This window comes from Aulonocara stuartgranti (assembly GCF_965226115.1).
Source record: "Aulonocara stuartgranti genome assembly, chromosome: 14".
NCBI lineage: Eukaryota > Metazoa > Chordata > Actinopteri > Cichliformes > Cichlidae > Aulonocara > Aulonocara stuartgranti.
The window spans coordinates 15612017-15628923 of NC_138950.1; the positions used below are offsets into that span (position 1 = coordinate 15612017).

General features: G+C 40.0%; 1 protein-coding gene across 13 annotated transcripts in view; it reads right to left on the minus strand.

The window, feature by feature from the left end:
- Positions 1-11673, minus strand: part of LOC309688151 (muscleblind-like protein 1) — a 73889-nt gene extending 62216 nt beyond the window's left edge. For 2 of the 13 annotated variants that reach the window (XM_082503625.1, XM_082503632.1), the window contains exons 1-2: positions 11413-11588; positions 6148-6366 (exon numbers count right to left, since the gene is read on the minus strand). The gene's annotated coding sequence lies outside the window, so the exon portion shown is untranslated. Of the gene's footprint in view, positions 1-688; positions 968-6147; positions 6396-11412 lie in introns of those variants that run through there. The other 11 variants (XM_082503633.1, XM_082503634.1, XM_082503635.1 and 8 more) reach the window with 10 other exon arrangements.
- Positions 11674-16907: the final 5234 nt, after the last annotated feature.

Below are 16907 nucleotides of genomic sequence, written 5' to 3' on the forward strand. Positions count from 1 at the left end.
GTGTCAGTCTGAGTAACGTTCAGGTCATTTCCTGAGGGCAGCTGCACTGTAAACACCAGTAGCCTTGCTTTTGTACAGAAGTGCAGGACTGTTCTCGAGTCAGAGATTGAGTTGGTGTGCGTGTGCGCGTGTATTTATGTTTCTCATTCAGGTATCCATCAGGGTGAGAGCATATTTAGCATTAGTGTTACCAGCAGTTTTCACACAACAGGGACTTTATTGCAGTCCAAAAATAAGACAGACACAGTGTAAACGAAAAGGGAATGTGTGTCAGTGTGAGTGTGTGTGTCTTTGTGTGTGAGTGTGTGCTAACTACTCTGCGAAACATTAAACACCAACCTTACCCATTCTTTTTTGTCTGCTCAGCTCTTTTCCACATTTATGCTCTCGCAAATCAAAACTACCACACATTAGCAGTGAGGCGCAGTGTCAATCTGCACATGTACACACATAATTAGAAACACTCATAAAACTCACTCAAAACACCCATCAACACATCAACACACTCAACGTCCAGATGGCGAATAAAAATTTTCAAAAGCGAGTCACGGCAGAACAAAGGAGAAAAAGTAAGAATGGACAACTCGGTCTTGTTAACGCAGAGTAGCACGCAACCCACACAAACACACACACTCACACAGACACACACACACACACACATATAAACTGAGTAAACAGCAAGACTTACTGTATCTCTGCATGGACTCATCTGACTGCTGCTGAGGGGAGAATGGAAAGCGAAAACCTCATGCTTGCTTCGCGGCACTCCTCTCTTTCACTCCCTCTGCCACCGCCCCCTCCTCCTTCCTTTTTCCTTCGCTTTCTCTCTCCCTTGCCTCTTTTCCTTCCTCCTCCTCCTCCTCCTTTTCTTCTTTCCCTCTCTCCCTCCTTCCTTCTTGGCAGAGCCTTACAGTATTCAGATACACCAGTCTCCATATAAGGCAGCACAGCTAAACATGTCACACATAATTTATCCACAGCAGGCTGCAAGTTCACCTTTCACAGCCCGTGCTTGGATCGTATGCAATGGAGGGAGGGAAGGAGAGAGGGAGGGCAACGCAGGGGAACAGACAAACTTCTGCTGTCAACAGCCACGTTCCTACGATTTGGCAGCGCGAGGGAGAGTGCACGCATCCGTGTGCACGTGTGTATGTTAACAAATGCTGACAATCAGACCGTGAAAGTGCTACCGGAGACCGAAATGCAATTCACCTGCACTGTTCCGACACCTCCCTCTCTGTCTCTCCACCATCTGTATCTGCAGTCAGTTAATCTTATACAGATGATGTTTGCGAGACCTGTCCACCTGCACGCCCCCTCCTCCACCACCACCCTGCTCTCAGGAAAAGAGAGAGAACTGCAAAGGAGGAATACACAGAGACTTGAAAAAAAAGACAGGAAGAGTTATAGTCTGAAAGAGGGAGAGGCAGCAAGTGAGAAGGGTGAGATAAAAATAATATGTCAACAAATAAGATGCTATCCGGAATGCTGTCTGGTTGCAGCAGGGAGAATCAGCGCAATTCCCTCTGATGATGTGTCAGGTTTTGCAATCGATGGCTTCAAAAATACATAGTTCCTGACCTCTCTTCTGCCTCTCTCGGTTGAGTTTTTCTCTTTTTTTTCTTTTTTGAACCTCATAGTCTTTCTAACGGTCTTGAAGAAAAACAAAAGCACCATAAAGATAGCTGCTGTGAAAGGCAAGAAGAGGAAAAAGCAAGGAATAAGAGAATGGGAATAATAATAGCTGCACTTGAGAAGCCGTGTTGGCTGTTAGCTTTTTCCTCCCTCCTCCACAGCTTCAGTCCACTCACAGGACAGCAAGAGTCACAGCTCTGTTGCCATGGCTTCTAACTCCATCAAACACTACGTCAGGTGCATGTGTGTATGTGTGTGAGCATGTGTGAATATCTGGCTTTGTTATTGCAGAGGTGCGTGTGTGTGCGTTCATGCATGTGTGTGTGCGTGTGAGGTGGGTGTTACCGAGTGACTCAGAGCCACATCACTGACTTACAGCAGCAGTATTTCATCCTGTATATTATTTATTTGTGCATGTGTGTTGGTGTGTGCGTGTAAGACAGTAAGTGAAAGGTGTTGACTGAACAGCAAGCTAAAGCCCGCCTTCAAAGGCACCTATGATGGATCTCTGCACTGCTCTAAGTGTTTAGCTCCAGCTTCTATAAATATTTATCGGTTCGTTCATAGAGTCAAAGCAACACAATACAGACACCAGCAATATGGAATTCAGATTTTAGAGATGGCAAGTCATTGTTCTGTGCCCAAAAAAGGTCCTGTAGTTGGCTTAGAGGACTATGCTCAACTGTGTCTCCAAATGTGTACATGTTGCACTGTGATCTTTTATAAATCAGGTGAACTCTAAAACACTAGGAGTTTTAGAGTTCACCATTTTTGCACTGGAAAAAGCATCATCTGTAGTCGGACTATGCATGCTGGAATAGTGTACTTATGATAACAGTGAGGAAGTTCAGTTTGGAATGATGCGCACTTCTTGCCCTTAATTATGAAGCAGCATGGGAAGGACAACCAACCTTGATCAGCAATTACATCACTGCTAGTCAGCTAATATTAACAGCCGCTGATGTTGTGGCTGCGTTTGGTGTTAATGTGCATAAAACAGTCATTTTCATCACAGAAGAATTTAGTACTTGATGTGTTTCAGAGGCTCGGCGAGTTGTAAATGTCCAATAAATGCAACAGTTAATGTGACACATTCAAATGCAGCGGTGTTACTTCAAATAAGTGCACAACTTGCCATATTTGATTTGAAACTATCCTGTCAAAATTACGCAAGTGTACATAGTGTAACTACTCATCTACCTCATTCAGAACACTCATCAACACTTCTGCAGGCAACATGGCAAATATTACAATGTTAAAATGATCCTTTCAAATGGAAGAAGAGTATTGTAGTTAGAATTGCTGCTTCACAGCAAGAAGGTTCATGAGTTCAAATCCAGGCTGGGGCCTTTCTGTGTTCTCCCCATGTCTGCGTGAGATCTCCTCCCACAGTTTAAACACATCTATGGGGTTAGGTTAAGTGCATGTGTGCACTTGTGTGTTAATGTGTTTCTGAAGTAACCGTGGGTATGGATGTTTGTTTGTCTCTATATATTAGCCCTGCATGAGATTAGCGACCTGTCTAGGGTGTACCTAGATGGATGGATGGATGGATGGATGGACGGATGAATGAATGGATGGTTAATATTCATCTCGGTAAATTAGAGACACATAAAATAACTTAATATGTATACTTTGTCTACTCCCACATGCTCAAAAAATATTTGTCTCCTTAACAGCAAAATATTCTGTGTTCATTAGTCTTCAACTAGGATCTCACTGCCCCTTGCTGTTGGCTGGGTAGTGTAGCAATAGCTCTTGAAACAGCTTCCCAGTGCAGTGTGTTCAGTGTCAACCCAAGCAGTAACACAAGCTTCAGTGGAAGGCAGAGCTAAGTCTGTAACTGCAGGTTGAGGTGATAATGTTTTGTGGATATGTCATTAGGGGTGACATGTTTTACACTATTTTTGCAGCTTGTCTCTTTGCTAACAGAAAACTATTGATTAGTCTTATAAAAAGCTACTCAAACTTCAAATGTAAAACTGCATTTCTTACTTCAGAAAATCAACGGCTGTGCGAGTGTTACAGTGCAGCTATTTTATTTGTTCTTTAAAATGCAAGATGTCTGACTGAACCCTATTTGTAAGGAGCTGATGTACTCTGATTACCAGCTCCAAGGTATGAATCTCAACTGCATATGTTCCATCTGAGACAAAGTGTAAGTAGTATGAAATGGAAATAATCAAGTAAAACGCCGTTCTTTTAGAATTGTTTGAGTAAAAGGACTTTGCACAAGCAGCCTTCTAGTCAAAAGGGATAAACACAGTGATGAAAAAACAAGGCAGAGTGAAAGGTCTTGGACTTGCAGATAATTGCTGCAATTGCAGATAATTTATTGCACACTAAGGTTCCTGCTCACCACTCTGCTGATGTCTGTGTATGGAAGAGAGAACGACAAAAGACTTTTGAGTCACTGCTTTCGAACATAAGCCGTTACACGTTCAATCCTCTCTCATGCTGATCATATCAAAATGAGGTCATGGACTCGTGAACATGTGGAACTTGTGTTCCAGGTCAATAAAGGCAGGAATGAGGGAAAATCTTAAGCAGAACACCAGAGACAGCATCAATTGTAGTTGAACGAGCAGATCTGGACCCATATATCACTTTTGAGCCATGCTGCTGAGCAAAGCCAGGGTTGGGCCCAGACCAAAAGCCTTAAACCTTAAAGATTTTGCAGAAGCGAAAATCATACAGGGACAACCTGACATAGCAAGTCTGTTGTTAACCATTCCAGGTCCAATCGCAAATACTTAACCTTCCAGAAGTTCATCCTCAATCCGAACAGCTCTGTGTACAGGTACCAACATATTTCGGGGCCCTGCTAGTGTGACTGTACTGAAAATGAGGGAATCTTTCAACACAGAGCTTTATAACAGACCAGTAGTAGAATATTTGAATATCATTTGTTTTAAAACCTCTTAAACTCACCACTGAAATAGTTCTGGTATAACCACTGTTATTCAGAGAAATTTTGGATTTACTCTCGCGATCTGAAACCACTATTCTTCAAGCCCCCCGCAAACTTTTAACGAAGCAGCTACGCAGATACATACATGAACAAACCTGGAAATAATCAAGTACATCTTTAAGCACCAACACAGCTACAGAGAAGATTAAGAGGTAAAGAGGATACAGTCAGCAACAGATAACATGGAGGGAGACAATTAATGAAAGCAACCATTATGAAAAAGAGAATCAACTCCATTTTGAATGTGACAGGTGGATTTTTTGCAGTGGCACAGCAAAGAGACTGGTTTTTGGCCAGTGCTAAATGGAGACAAGCTGAATATTCACAAGACATTTTTGTGCGATCTGCATTGTAGTTTCTTTTTTTCTGTTCTTTTTCCTTTTTTTAAATTTTATTTGCAAAATCTCTTTGCATAGCCTGTTAATGTTGAGCAAAAACAGATCCCATACCTACATAATTGTTTCCAAAAGGTGCAAGATACACAAATATAGTTCCTCGTGTCATAGCTCCTTTGAGGGCTCTTTTGTGATAAAGAGCACTATAAATAAAACTACTTTCAGCCATATTTCATTTAAACACAGAATTTGTATTTCTTCAGAAAACACATTCAAAAGTCTTTCTGAACTTATGATTTAATCCAAAATAACCAGTTTTACTGACTGATTTGGGGTTTTTTTGTCTTTCTACTTAACATTGTTGAAACATGATTTTACACTTGAGTCCCAGAGGGGAGACTTCCCAGTTGAGTCTGGAGGTAATAAAGTTTAAGAGTGTGTGCGCTAAGCTGATGCAATTGCGCTTTTCAGGTTGCCTCAGTCTCTGGCGCAAGAGATACGGTCACAAGCCTCTGTGACAGTTAAACCGCAAAATGAATACAAAAGCTACCCTTTTACCTGTCAGCTTACACCAGTGTCATTTAGGGCATGTATAGTAGACTACCTTAAAAACGTATACGTTTTACAACGTTGTATAATTGTTGTCTTTTTTATAGATAAATATATTTTTTGTCCAATAAAAAGATATGTTTTAGTATAAAATGAACATGTTACGCTGTTTCTGATGAATTTAACTGTCCAGAATGACAGTGCTTTACAATTTGTAATTTCCTGAAAGTTTCATCATGTTAACCAGCACTATCTGAACAGAAGCGCGCACAAAAATCGCATCCAGTGTATTGAAACTGGCTACAGTTAAACAAACCTGCTAGATCAAAGGAAAAAAGCATGCAAATACCAAGCCAAGTAACAACCAAAAACTGACATGAATATATCACAGGCATATCAACTATTTTGATTCCGCTCTATTTAATATACTCTTCCTCTTGAATAATCCAAGTTTCAGGTTTTTTTGAGACAGAATTTAGCAGCAGTCACAAGCAACAGGCAAAGAAGTTGTCGGGATCATAACATGTCAAATATTAATCACACCCTGGCATCTGTATAGAGCCACTCTTCTCTTCTCACTTGGCAGGGGCGAACAGAGAAACAGACGATCTCGAAAAACTCGGCGCTATCTGTGCGGTCAGAGCAAAGCTGTCTTACCTGCCTGGACGTCCGTGTATTTTCTTGCTTCGGTCTGGGTGTATGAGTGCGTGTGCGCTCACAGACAACCCCTCGAACAGGAACTGATGAATCTGCACGACTTCAGCCCTGCAGCGTGCGGTGCATTATGGGGTTTCAGTCAGGCTCTCTCTCTGCTCTCGCTCGCTCTCTCTCTTCCTCTCTGGCACAGTGTTAGAGGGGGATGTCCTCGCCTCCTGCCTGAAGAGAGGAGGGTGAACTCACACACGCTGTGTCCATACACACACACGCAAACACACACACACACAATGCAGAAGAAGCCTCGTGATGACGATTGCCGCGGCTTTGGTTGCCATGGCAACAGCTCCCCCCCCCTTTGCTGTTGTAGTTCGGACTGAATATTCTGATAAAATACTGATAAAGAGTCAAACAAGAAAATACTTCACATGCTGAAATCTCCCTACATGCCTCGATTTCACATCTGCTTGGAGCCAGCTGACGCTGAAATGAGGAAAGACTCTTGTGGTCATGTGACCACTAACTGTTGCTTCTGCCTTCTTACGTTAAGAAAGAGTTGTGGAAATGAGTGTCTGCCTCGCTGTGTGTGTGTCTGTGTTCTGAGCATGCGGGTTGATGTAATGGTTACTGGAAGCAGGCTTCCTGTTTGCGGTCTCTTTCCTTTTCTTCATTGCTACTGCCAGTCCACTGAGGCCTGCTGCCCTTTGATAACACATTTCAGTCACATTATAAACAAGGGAAGTACAGCTGGATAGCCCAGTTAAATGACTGGGTGGCTACACATGTTCATGCAGGCATACAGACAGACATACAAAAAGACTAACGGTTCCCTCCACTATTCACTTTTCTAGAAGTTGGTTAGTTATTTAGTGCACAGATTTATCAACAACTGTAGACTGATAGACAGAAAATGAGCAGAAACAGAGGGCGAGCAAAGGAGCAGTATAAAGAATGAGAAGTAGAGGGAATGAGACTGAGGAAGAAAAAGAGACGAGGTCTCCTCTCTACCGTTGCCCATGGAGACAGAGTGGGTGGAAGGTCGTGGCTGTCCTTCAGGCCCTATAAATCAGCATATCACAGCTGAGTCCTGCAGCGCAACCATCACGCTGGTAACCCCCAACGCTCAGTCTTTAAACGTCTAGCTTCGCTTTTCGTTTATTTTGCATCTTCCACCGCACTCTCTGCCCCTCAATATCTCAGTCTTGGAGCAAACCACTCTGCGTCTAATCCATTTGACCCCAAATTAATTTTTGCATGTTCCAAAAACTTAGTAGACAACATTTAGAACAGAAACATCCCCACTATGTTCTCTGTCTTTGGGAACAGATAAGAACTGGGATCAGTGAGCATCGATTGCTGAAATTGTTTTGACAATAATTTAATCAGCGAGTTTGGCAGCAAAAGGCAGAAATCCAGGGTAAAGTCGAGGTCAGAGGCAACAGGTCAAAGTGAATTTAAGCATGCCAAGATAACTATATTGATTGAATTTAGAGATTTTTAGTTTAATGATATAAACTTTATATTTATTAACTCTACAGGTCCTTGTTTGAGCTGCATGATAATAAGACCTGTTCTTGGATTTTGGCAACAAAACTTTACACTTATGAATGCAGATGAAACCCTCAAGGGGGGAAACATAAACTAAAAGCGTTAGTATACTAAGGATTTATGAGATGTAAATGTTTATGATCAAATCATTATTTAAGTCCTTTTGTGCCTGTGTCATTTAGCTTTAACAACTTGGTGTGACCTAGGCCGAGCTAGCAATGCTCGACCATGAGAGTGACTCCTGGAGTAATTAATCACATGTGACTAATGTTTATCTTTATTAACTATGCGGTACATGGAGTAGGGAAATTATGACAAAACCTGAAGACAGGATACATGTACAATGGTATGCAGTTAAATTTGACAGTATAATGGATACCTAAATTACTACCAGCATTACATAGGATCCATACTTTGGTGTTAAATTTGTGGTGTAGAAATGTAATTACATGTAACTTCTATGTAGGCCATAATGATTGTGATTGGCCTGTTTAGTATCATCATTTTCTCTTATGCATTCCTGAATACTTTTTGATATACCTTTTGAATGGATCAGTGACAGAATAATAACCCCAGCCTCACTATAAGAACTCACAGACGGCACCAAATTCTCAAAACTAACAGAAAGGATGTGAGACAACATACAAATGAGTGAAAATACACGAGGGATGCAAAAACTTTTGCTCTAAATCCACGAGAGAAAAATTCTCAGCATTTTATTGCCACTGCATATTCACTACAGAAGTTTAAATCAACAATTATAGTGTAAAGCTCTTATTCTATATACAACTATATACTCACGGGTTACCATGCTTCTCTGAGCTGCCAACTCAAACTCACCACTCTACTTTTTTCTTTAAGTATGCAGAGAACATGCCACTAAGTTGCAAGCTGCTCCTGCAGGCAATTCTCTGAGGGGCAGAAAACGAAATTAAATACACTGGGCTTTTCCATGGGTTTTCCATTTTTGCCTCTAGAAGAAGCACGTATCAGTACAAGCATTATTGCTAAACACTCAGGTGGTCTGTGTAATGAAGGGTCCTTGAAATTGAGGGACACTGAATCACCTGCTCAGATTTGAAAGCCAGGATGATTAGTCTGCTCTCTGGGACTAATGGTAGTAGCAGGTGTCCACAGACTCTGGCTGCCACATCTATTCATTAGAGACATTAACACTAACCCCACACACACAGAGAGAGCAGGAGTGAGTGAGAGAGAGGCAGAGAACTCACTGCTCATTGGAACGATTCATTAACAACACTTTAGCTCCCCTTAAGCGCAATAGCCATTGATTAGGTTTATGCATAATGAAGGTGGTGAAACTGTTTAATTATTGCAGCTCTTAGATTTTTGTCCACTTTGGTTTAGATTTTTATGGCACATCTGCACTGTAAACATCGTGCACCTGTCTACACTATACTTTGGGAGTATTCCTGTACACATTAGAGAGACTAATGTGTACAGGAACTACAACTTCATCAATTGCTCCTGATCTGTGCAAGCAATTTTTCTGCGTGCAGTATTGTTGCAGGGTGGGGAGGTGGGACTCTGTGGCAAGTAGCCTACTGCTTTAGATAATTCACAAATATAATACACCCACAGACTTTATATAAATCATGAATGTAGCCACCGTGATATCCCCCAAAGGCTTAACATTGGTGGTTTGGCTACAAGTTCGTTTTAGTTACTCTTTTTAAGCCAGAAGCCACCTCCTTTGGATAAAATGTCAAAGTTATTAGCTAACGCCAGTGAGCTTGGTTAGCAAGGTGTTTCCAGAAAACCAATGGCACAGACAAACATATTTGCTAATTAGTACTAAGTAAAAGCCTATTAAATAGTAATGGCCCGCTTGAAGCTGACGCTCCGGAGCGTGTGTCGAAAAAAACAACACACTGGTTCAGAAGCACTGTGTCGAGGCTTGCTTCGTTTGGCAAAAGTCACGTGACCAGTGACGTCCGAAGCTTCATTACGCACGTAACTGCTTCGGTACCTGATTCAAACAGATATAAGGAAGTGAATCATCCACGGGATTCGTGGAGTGTGTTGATGGTGACAGATAGCGACGAGGTGATCATTCCACTGACAGATATGGAGCCAGCGAGGAAGAGAGGACGTTCTGGCGTGTGGGAATATTTTGAGTTGATTTTGCTCAATTCATTTTATCTGCCGAAGTGAAAAACTTGAAATGTCCAAAATCATGTTTTCATAATGTAAATATCATTACAGCATATGACTTTAGGAACACTTCCATGTGAATTAAAGCTAATGAAGACTACAAAAATGTATTTGACACTATACGTACATTACATTGCTACACAGTTTAGAAAATCATTTTGTTTATTGTTTTTAGGTGATAGTCTGCAGGACCCAGGAATACCTGCATATCTACCAACTTGCAGTGTAGTTCCTGCACTCCACAGCCTCTTCTGTTCCATGCAAGTGGATTTTCTCCAGGGCAGGAGAAACTATTTCTAAGAAAAGAAACAGACTCAGCCAGCGCACAGTAACACTAATCCTCTTGTTAAATGTAAATAACAAAAGGGCTACCTTACATAGAGCATGTTTTTACTTTGCAAGTTCTTGATTAGGGGTGGGTTTTGATTATCGCTTTTCTGATTACAATCCATGCTAAATAGAATAAAGTGATATTGATTCATTAAAATCCCGTGTCGATTTGTAAATTAACGTTATTATGCCTGAAACGCCAGCATCTCAGGTTAAACCTCACAACATGTCGTCAAACACCATGCAGCTAAAACAGTAACTGGGAGCAGGTTTACGGATTCTGCATACAAACGTGAACACAGAGCGCGGACCCGACGCGTCAGAGTCAGATTTTGGTGCGTCGGCGGGTCCGCGCTGTGTTTGCCTCTTTTTTCTTCGCTGGCTTCTGCAGCTGCAGGTTTCATAACTCTCTGTTTACATCTTTAATTAAGTCTCACATGTGTCAGCTTTCTTTTAATAGATACGAAATTATGGATATATACTGTTAAATGATCAGACTTGTAATATTTCTGACTGAGGCAAAACTTTCCAGATTCCAATCAAATTGAATCGGATCCTGTATCGAATCAAAATGATTCTACAAATCAGTGACGATGCAGCCGTACTCAGCTTCCTAAGCATTTTCCCTTTCCAGTTCACAATCAATCCCACCCCTAGGTCAAAAATATGTATAGGACAATTGGCCTAATCTAATATTTTGTATGAACCTGTCCAGCTGTCCAGTGATTAAACGACAAGTAGATGGAGGCAGGACTTCACAGCAGGGGCATACTCCATAATGTGCTGTGCATTCTCATATGTATATTATATATATTGCTCACTTATTGTATTTACCAACATCAAGGAGTTATGAGCAAAGAAAGGCCACCATAGTGCATGTTTAAATAGGGAAAGTTTATTGATCAAAATGTATTACGCAAATACGCATTACATTTTTTTCAGCCCCCCAATCGAGAAAACAAAACCAATTACATGTTCAAAGCAACGGAACGGTGGCCCAATATCAGAGAGAACTCCACTCTTGAGTGAGCAGTGATAATTGAGCAGTCCGTTTTATTTTGCAGATTCAAGCTGCTCTTCAAAATTTTCACCACCAGATGTCACCGGAGAGGACTGTGTTGAAAAGCTTCGAGTAATGAACCGTTTTTCAATACAAGCTTCAGTGCTTCGGAAAGCTTCATTTGGCCATCACTACTATTAAAAAATGTCACTCACCCACACTGAATGACGTTGAAGCGCTAACTTTCTAGATGGGTTGCACCACTTTGTCACACGATTCCATTAAACATGGTAGGTAGGGCCAGGTCAGTGATTGGCTAGCTGAGCAGCCCTAGCCAGGAACTAACTGGCTTCAGCTGCCTGGGTTGGGACATCTGTCAATCAAATTGATGAAATCCCTAAATTCAGTTTAGAGATGGATGAGTAATTAAGTATCTATAATAATAATTAAATATTATTTAATACTGTAAAGTTGGGCAGTTTAACGTGGAAGTCTGTGGAGATTTCTGATCTAATGGAGGCCACTGGAGGATCTGCAGTTTTTGACATTTCCTCGTTAGCTACATTTTTCATTTCGACATTTTATATTTCCTTGGAGATTACTGGGTACCCTGCGGACAACAATTTAGAATCATCCAGCTAATGCAAAAAACTAAACAAAACTGGTGTTAACATTAAGTTATCACCAGTGTGTTAACTTTGCACAATTTGGATTGCAAATTTGCCTAACTTGTGAAGTCCATTTGGGCTTGTATCAGGATGGGCATCTAATATAAAAATCTTCCAAATTAAATATGTGGCATTATCTGCTGGATAGAAAAAGTGTCAGGGTTCTGGGTCAGGTTCGACCCAGCATTTTGAGTTCTTATGTTTTGGTTTATTTTTGAATGATTGTTTTGTTTCTCTGATACTATGATGATGATTATTATTAGAGTTCCATGTTTCTGTTTATCCGTGTTTAAGGATTTGTTGTTTCATGTATTGTTTGAGTTGCATGTGTTATATTCTGTCTGCGTCTTTGTTTAGTGGTTTCTTGTTTCCTGTTTTATTGTGAAGGTCTGTGTCTCATGTGAGTGTGTTCAGTTCTACTGCTCCCCTGTCTCGTTAGTCCAATTTCTCCCAGCTGTGTCTCCCTCCTGTTGCTCATTCCCTGATTACCACCCTGTGTATATTAGCCCTGTGTTTTCCTGTGCTCATTGTCGTGTCATACCATCAGATTATGCCTGTGTGTTTCTGGTCTCAGTATTCACTTCATGTTTTGTCTTCATGCCAGCAATAAAGCTGAGGTTTTGAGTTGTATTACGTGTCCGAGTCTCGCATTTGGATCCTCCTCTCCATCCGCCTGCACACAGAGCCCTGACAAAAAGGTTTTGCTCATGGAAGTTAGAAGGTAACGTTAGCTTGCATAGTTGAGTGCCAGTCTGCTACCAGACAAAATAAACAAGTCTGGTTATATATCTGTACTGTGCAAACAATTTGAAAGCAAAAGGCTGCTCACAGAGCAGAAACTTACCTCTCATAATAAATGCGGAAAGAGTTGTAGTTAGTATTACAATAAACAAATATATTTTAAAAAGCTCCAGGGAACAAAAAAATGAGACCTAGGGTCAAAAAAATCCCTTTTAAGTTCCAGTTACTGAGGGCATTTTTTGTTCTTATGTTTGTGTTATGTCACACCTTTATTCTATTCAATGATGCTCTGATATGTCATTTCATATCAATGATATGACACATCAGTGTGTCACCTTGGCCCCAGCTAGCTGTGATTACCTGTGGAGTAGGTCATCTACCAATTAGAAAATTGGTGGATCCGTCACCGACTCCTCCAGTCCACATGTCGAAATATTCTTGGGCAAAATAGCGAAACCAGAGTTGACCCCTGTTCATCCATCAGACTGTGAGTGTATGCTTAGGTGCAGATAAAAGTGCTGAATGTGTGCGTGACTGGGCTAATGAGACTTGTAGCCAAAAGCGCTTTGAGCACTCAAGTTGAATAAAAAAAGTGAACCAGACCATCACCTCAAGAAGAGTTTCAACTGACACGATCTTCAAGTGTGCAAAAAATTAAATCAGTCAACTAACTAATTAATCAAAAACCACAACCTGAGAGGTTGTTTGGATTTCATCTATTATTTTAAGTTTATAGTTGAATCCTATAGGTGCTGTCACTCTCAGCCCATTACGCTGGGGTTGACAATAAATATAAACACTCAGGAACCGCAATTACAGGACTGTGGACATCATATGATAAAAAAAAAAAAGTTTGACGTCATGGTCATAGCAGAAGGGAAGTCATTATAGGAGTTTGGGATAATAATGGTCTGAGGTAATTACGGTAACACCATCGAGGCACCCCATCTGGGAATCTGGTAATGATGAATGGACTCATCACTGATGTGATGGACTCATTTTGTGGCTCTCTATGATATGTCACAAACTTTCACTGAGGCAGTTCCAGGAGTATTATGCTAATATTTCTCTCACCTCTTTCTATATGAAGACCTTTATAGACAGTGTTTGAGCGGTATCTGCATAGATGTTATTTCAAGCACATCTTTTTATGTATTTATGTCATTCAGGATGATGGGGGGAATTCTTATGCACATATATTTTCTATCTTTATTCTCAGCAATATTACACTTAAATGGATGATCTTGCAAAGGTTGATCAAAGTTTAAAAAATGAGAAATTTTGACACCGTTCATCATGGATCCAAATACACCAAGGTAGCGAGAAGGAACAAAAACATTACATGCAAATTTATTTAGGAAGCCTCCACTAAAACCATAGTTTATTCTGACAAACTCCAGGACATTTATATTTTAATTCTTTCCCTGCTATCAGGGGATGTAGAGGCTGTGCTGGACAGTTGCCATTTGATTTAGTCATCAGGGTGCTTTATTATATTGCTTGCAAAATGAAAAGACCCCTTTTTGTGATTACACCCGTAGAAGCAGAACAAAAATATTTTATATCATACATCTAAATAACACTGAACCTGTGATTAAATAGTGAGCGCTTAGATTAATCTGTAAACAGCAGAACGTCTAGTCAAGACTTGAGTTCCAGTTGCTGATGACAGTCTGAGCAGGCTTTTTAAACAATATATCTGACAGCAAAATAATATTTACCCATTTATTTTTAAACACATCTTCCCTCGTCTCTCTCAGAGAAATGGAGCGGGGATGGGCGAGGGGTTCGATGTCTGCCTCTGTAATAATCAGACTCTTCCCGCTGAGACAAACTCACACCAAACAGAATGAACAAGCATCACTGGGATGAATTCTTTTTAAAATTCATTTACATGCAGATTATCAACAGTGCCACTGCTGTATCATCCAAACAATATGAAGGAGGCTATTGTAGAACAATCACAAATCAAAACCAAATAAATACAATTATGTTTTGTGAAGTCTACAACAAAACTGTTTTAAAACTGTTTAAAAGAGACACAAATGCACAAATACCGACTGCTAATCAGTCTTTTTCCTGCCAGAAACTCAAAGAGAATACCAGAATGTTGTCATCACCCTTAAATTAAAGGTTGTTGAACCTGAGTAAGTTCTGCTTACACCAGTGAAATGTCAAGAAGAAAAAAGCAGCAACTCTCAAGAGTTTGGCAAGAGTCAAACTTCAAATTACCAGTAATTCTTTCAAAATTAGCAACACATTTTCACAAAAGCAATTTTTTTTTTTCAGAGCTGATATTTTCATTACTTTTTGTTTTTATTTGACAAATGGTACTTTAGTTTAGTGTGGGTATAAATTATTCAAAATATGAGAAGTTGCTGAAAATACATAAGCGCACTATATATCCCTGTATGAAAAAGAAATGGAAAAGTGCATAGCAAATGTTTATATGAATCGTACCTACTGAAAACATTAACGTGGGCCCTTTTGTCAGGAAACCATGAGCCACTTTCACATAGGAATTCATCAGGACAGCAAGTTTTCCAGTTTTTTTGGAGGGGTAAGGGAGTTGGTTGTTTTGTTTGTAGAAAACTTAACTAACACACGTGATGCCCACTCAATGTATATATTACAAATAACTGGAAGTGCATTCTTCCAGAACTGACAGTGTTCAGTGTCACAATACTAATGCCTAGATTCTTTCCCCCCAAGAGTTGCACGCATTTTGTGTGAAGGTTTTTAAAACTTTTAGTGGGTAGTTCATTTCACTATTGTGAGTATGTTGACCACAAGGACCATCAACCACACTGTAACTAAAGGACAACAAAGATAAATAATGGGTTAACTATGCAATCAGAAACATAAGCATTGAGTAGACAAATAACCCTGCTTGTTCCAGTTATTCAGTCAGATCTGCTCACCTGGTTAGAGTGCTACTCAAACAAAATAATGTAATCTTGTTGCAACCTTGCTTGTTGCTGCTTAACTCGGAAAAAAATGTGGAGACACAGAATTATCAGTTACCTAACAATGCTGTTAGAAAATGCTCTGCATCAAATTTAGACTCAAGCTAACCTCAAAATAAATAATGAAATGGGGCTCTTAAAAAGCTTTGTGTATGGGGTACAGTAGGAAAGGCGCTGTATGCGAAGGAGGCCTTGATGTCTCAGATAACGTAGGTTACTCTTGGGTTTGATCGAAGTATACCTAAGGCTACTGAGAGAAGAGTTAGAATTCTGAAAAATAAAACACACCCGGGCAAGCACATATACATACACAGCACAGTCTGAAGCACACAGAAGAATGGATGCATGCACATAAAATATGGTGGGAGTGAACAAATCTCAGCAGATTGCCCTTGGTAACTTGGTGTTGGTAAATATTAATAAGGGCAATCTCTAGACTTATTGCAAGTAGCAGAAAGATGTGTAAATGTGTGAGATGGCAAGGGAAGGACAGGGAGACATAATGAATACTGAATAGAATGCTGAAGAAAGAGAACAGATGCTAAGACACAGAGACAGACGGGTGAAGGATAACAGAGGAAAAACAAAGCTTTGGTTTCATGACAGTTTAGAAATAGTTGAGAAAGAAAAGAAATGCTTTGGTCTAAGAGATGCACATACCTTTTTCAACTAACTGGCTATTATAGTATGTTACAATGATACAAAAAACTTTGTTTATGTGCAGATTTTATCTGATTAGTAATGCGTGAACAAACACTGACTTTCTCTACTAATGGGCTTGAATTTGAAACCCCAATTCTAGAAGCTTTTCAAAACATGTGAGTTTTTATTGCTTCATTTATTTCATACTTTGAAATGTGGCCAAATTTCCAAGAATTCCAAGTGAATTTGCAGATAGTAGTTTGAATGCATAAATAGCCTATGCTAATAAATAGATGATTTATTCTGCTCGTTTCAGAGGGGGTGGGGTGGGGGGGGGATTTGGGATTCTGTTTGCAATACCACCTATTTAATATGAGATAAAAACCCAACAGGCACAATGAGTTTAAGTATATTCTACAAAAAGTGAAAATGGCAGGAACATACTGGAGCTGATGGGATTTATTATAAAATCTTGTGTAAACATTACAGCAGTGAAACACTCGTCATAGAATCTCACCATAAAAAAATGTCATAACTACCAACTATAATTATTAATACTAATTCAACATTAATTAATATTTAGAATACAAAGCATAAAAATTATAAGGTAATTGGTAGGAAAGCTGTGTTGCATTTGTGTTTTCCACACTCATTGAAATGGCACTGATTCAAGCTTCTCAAAAATCACCATTG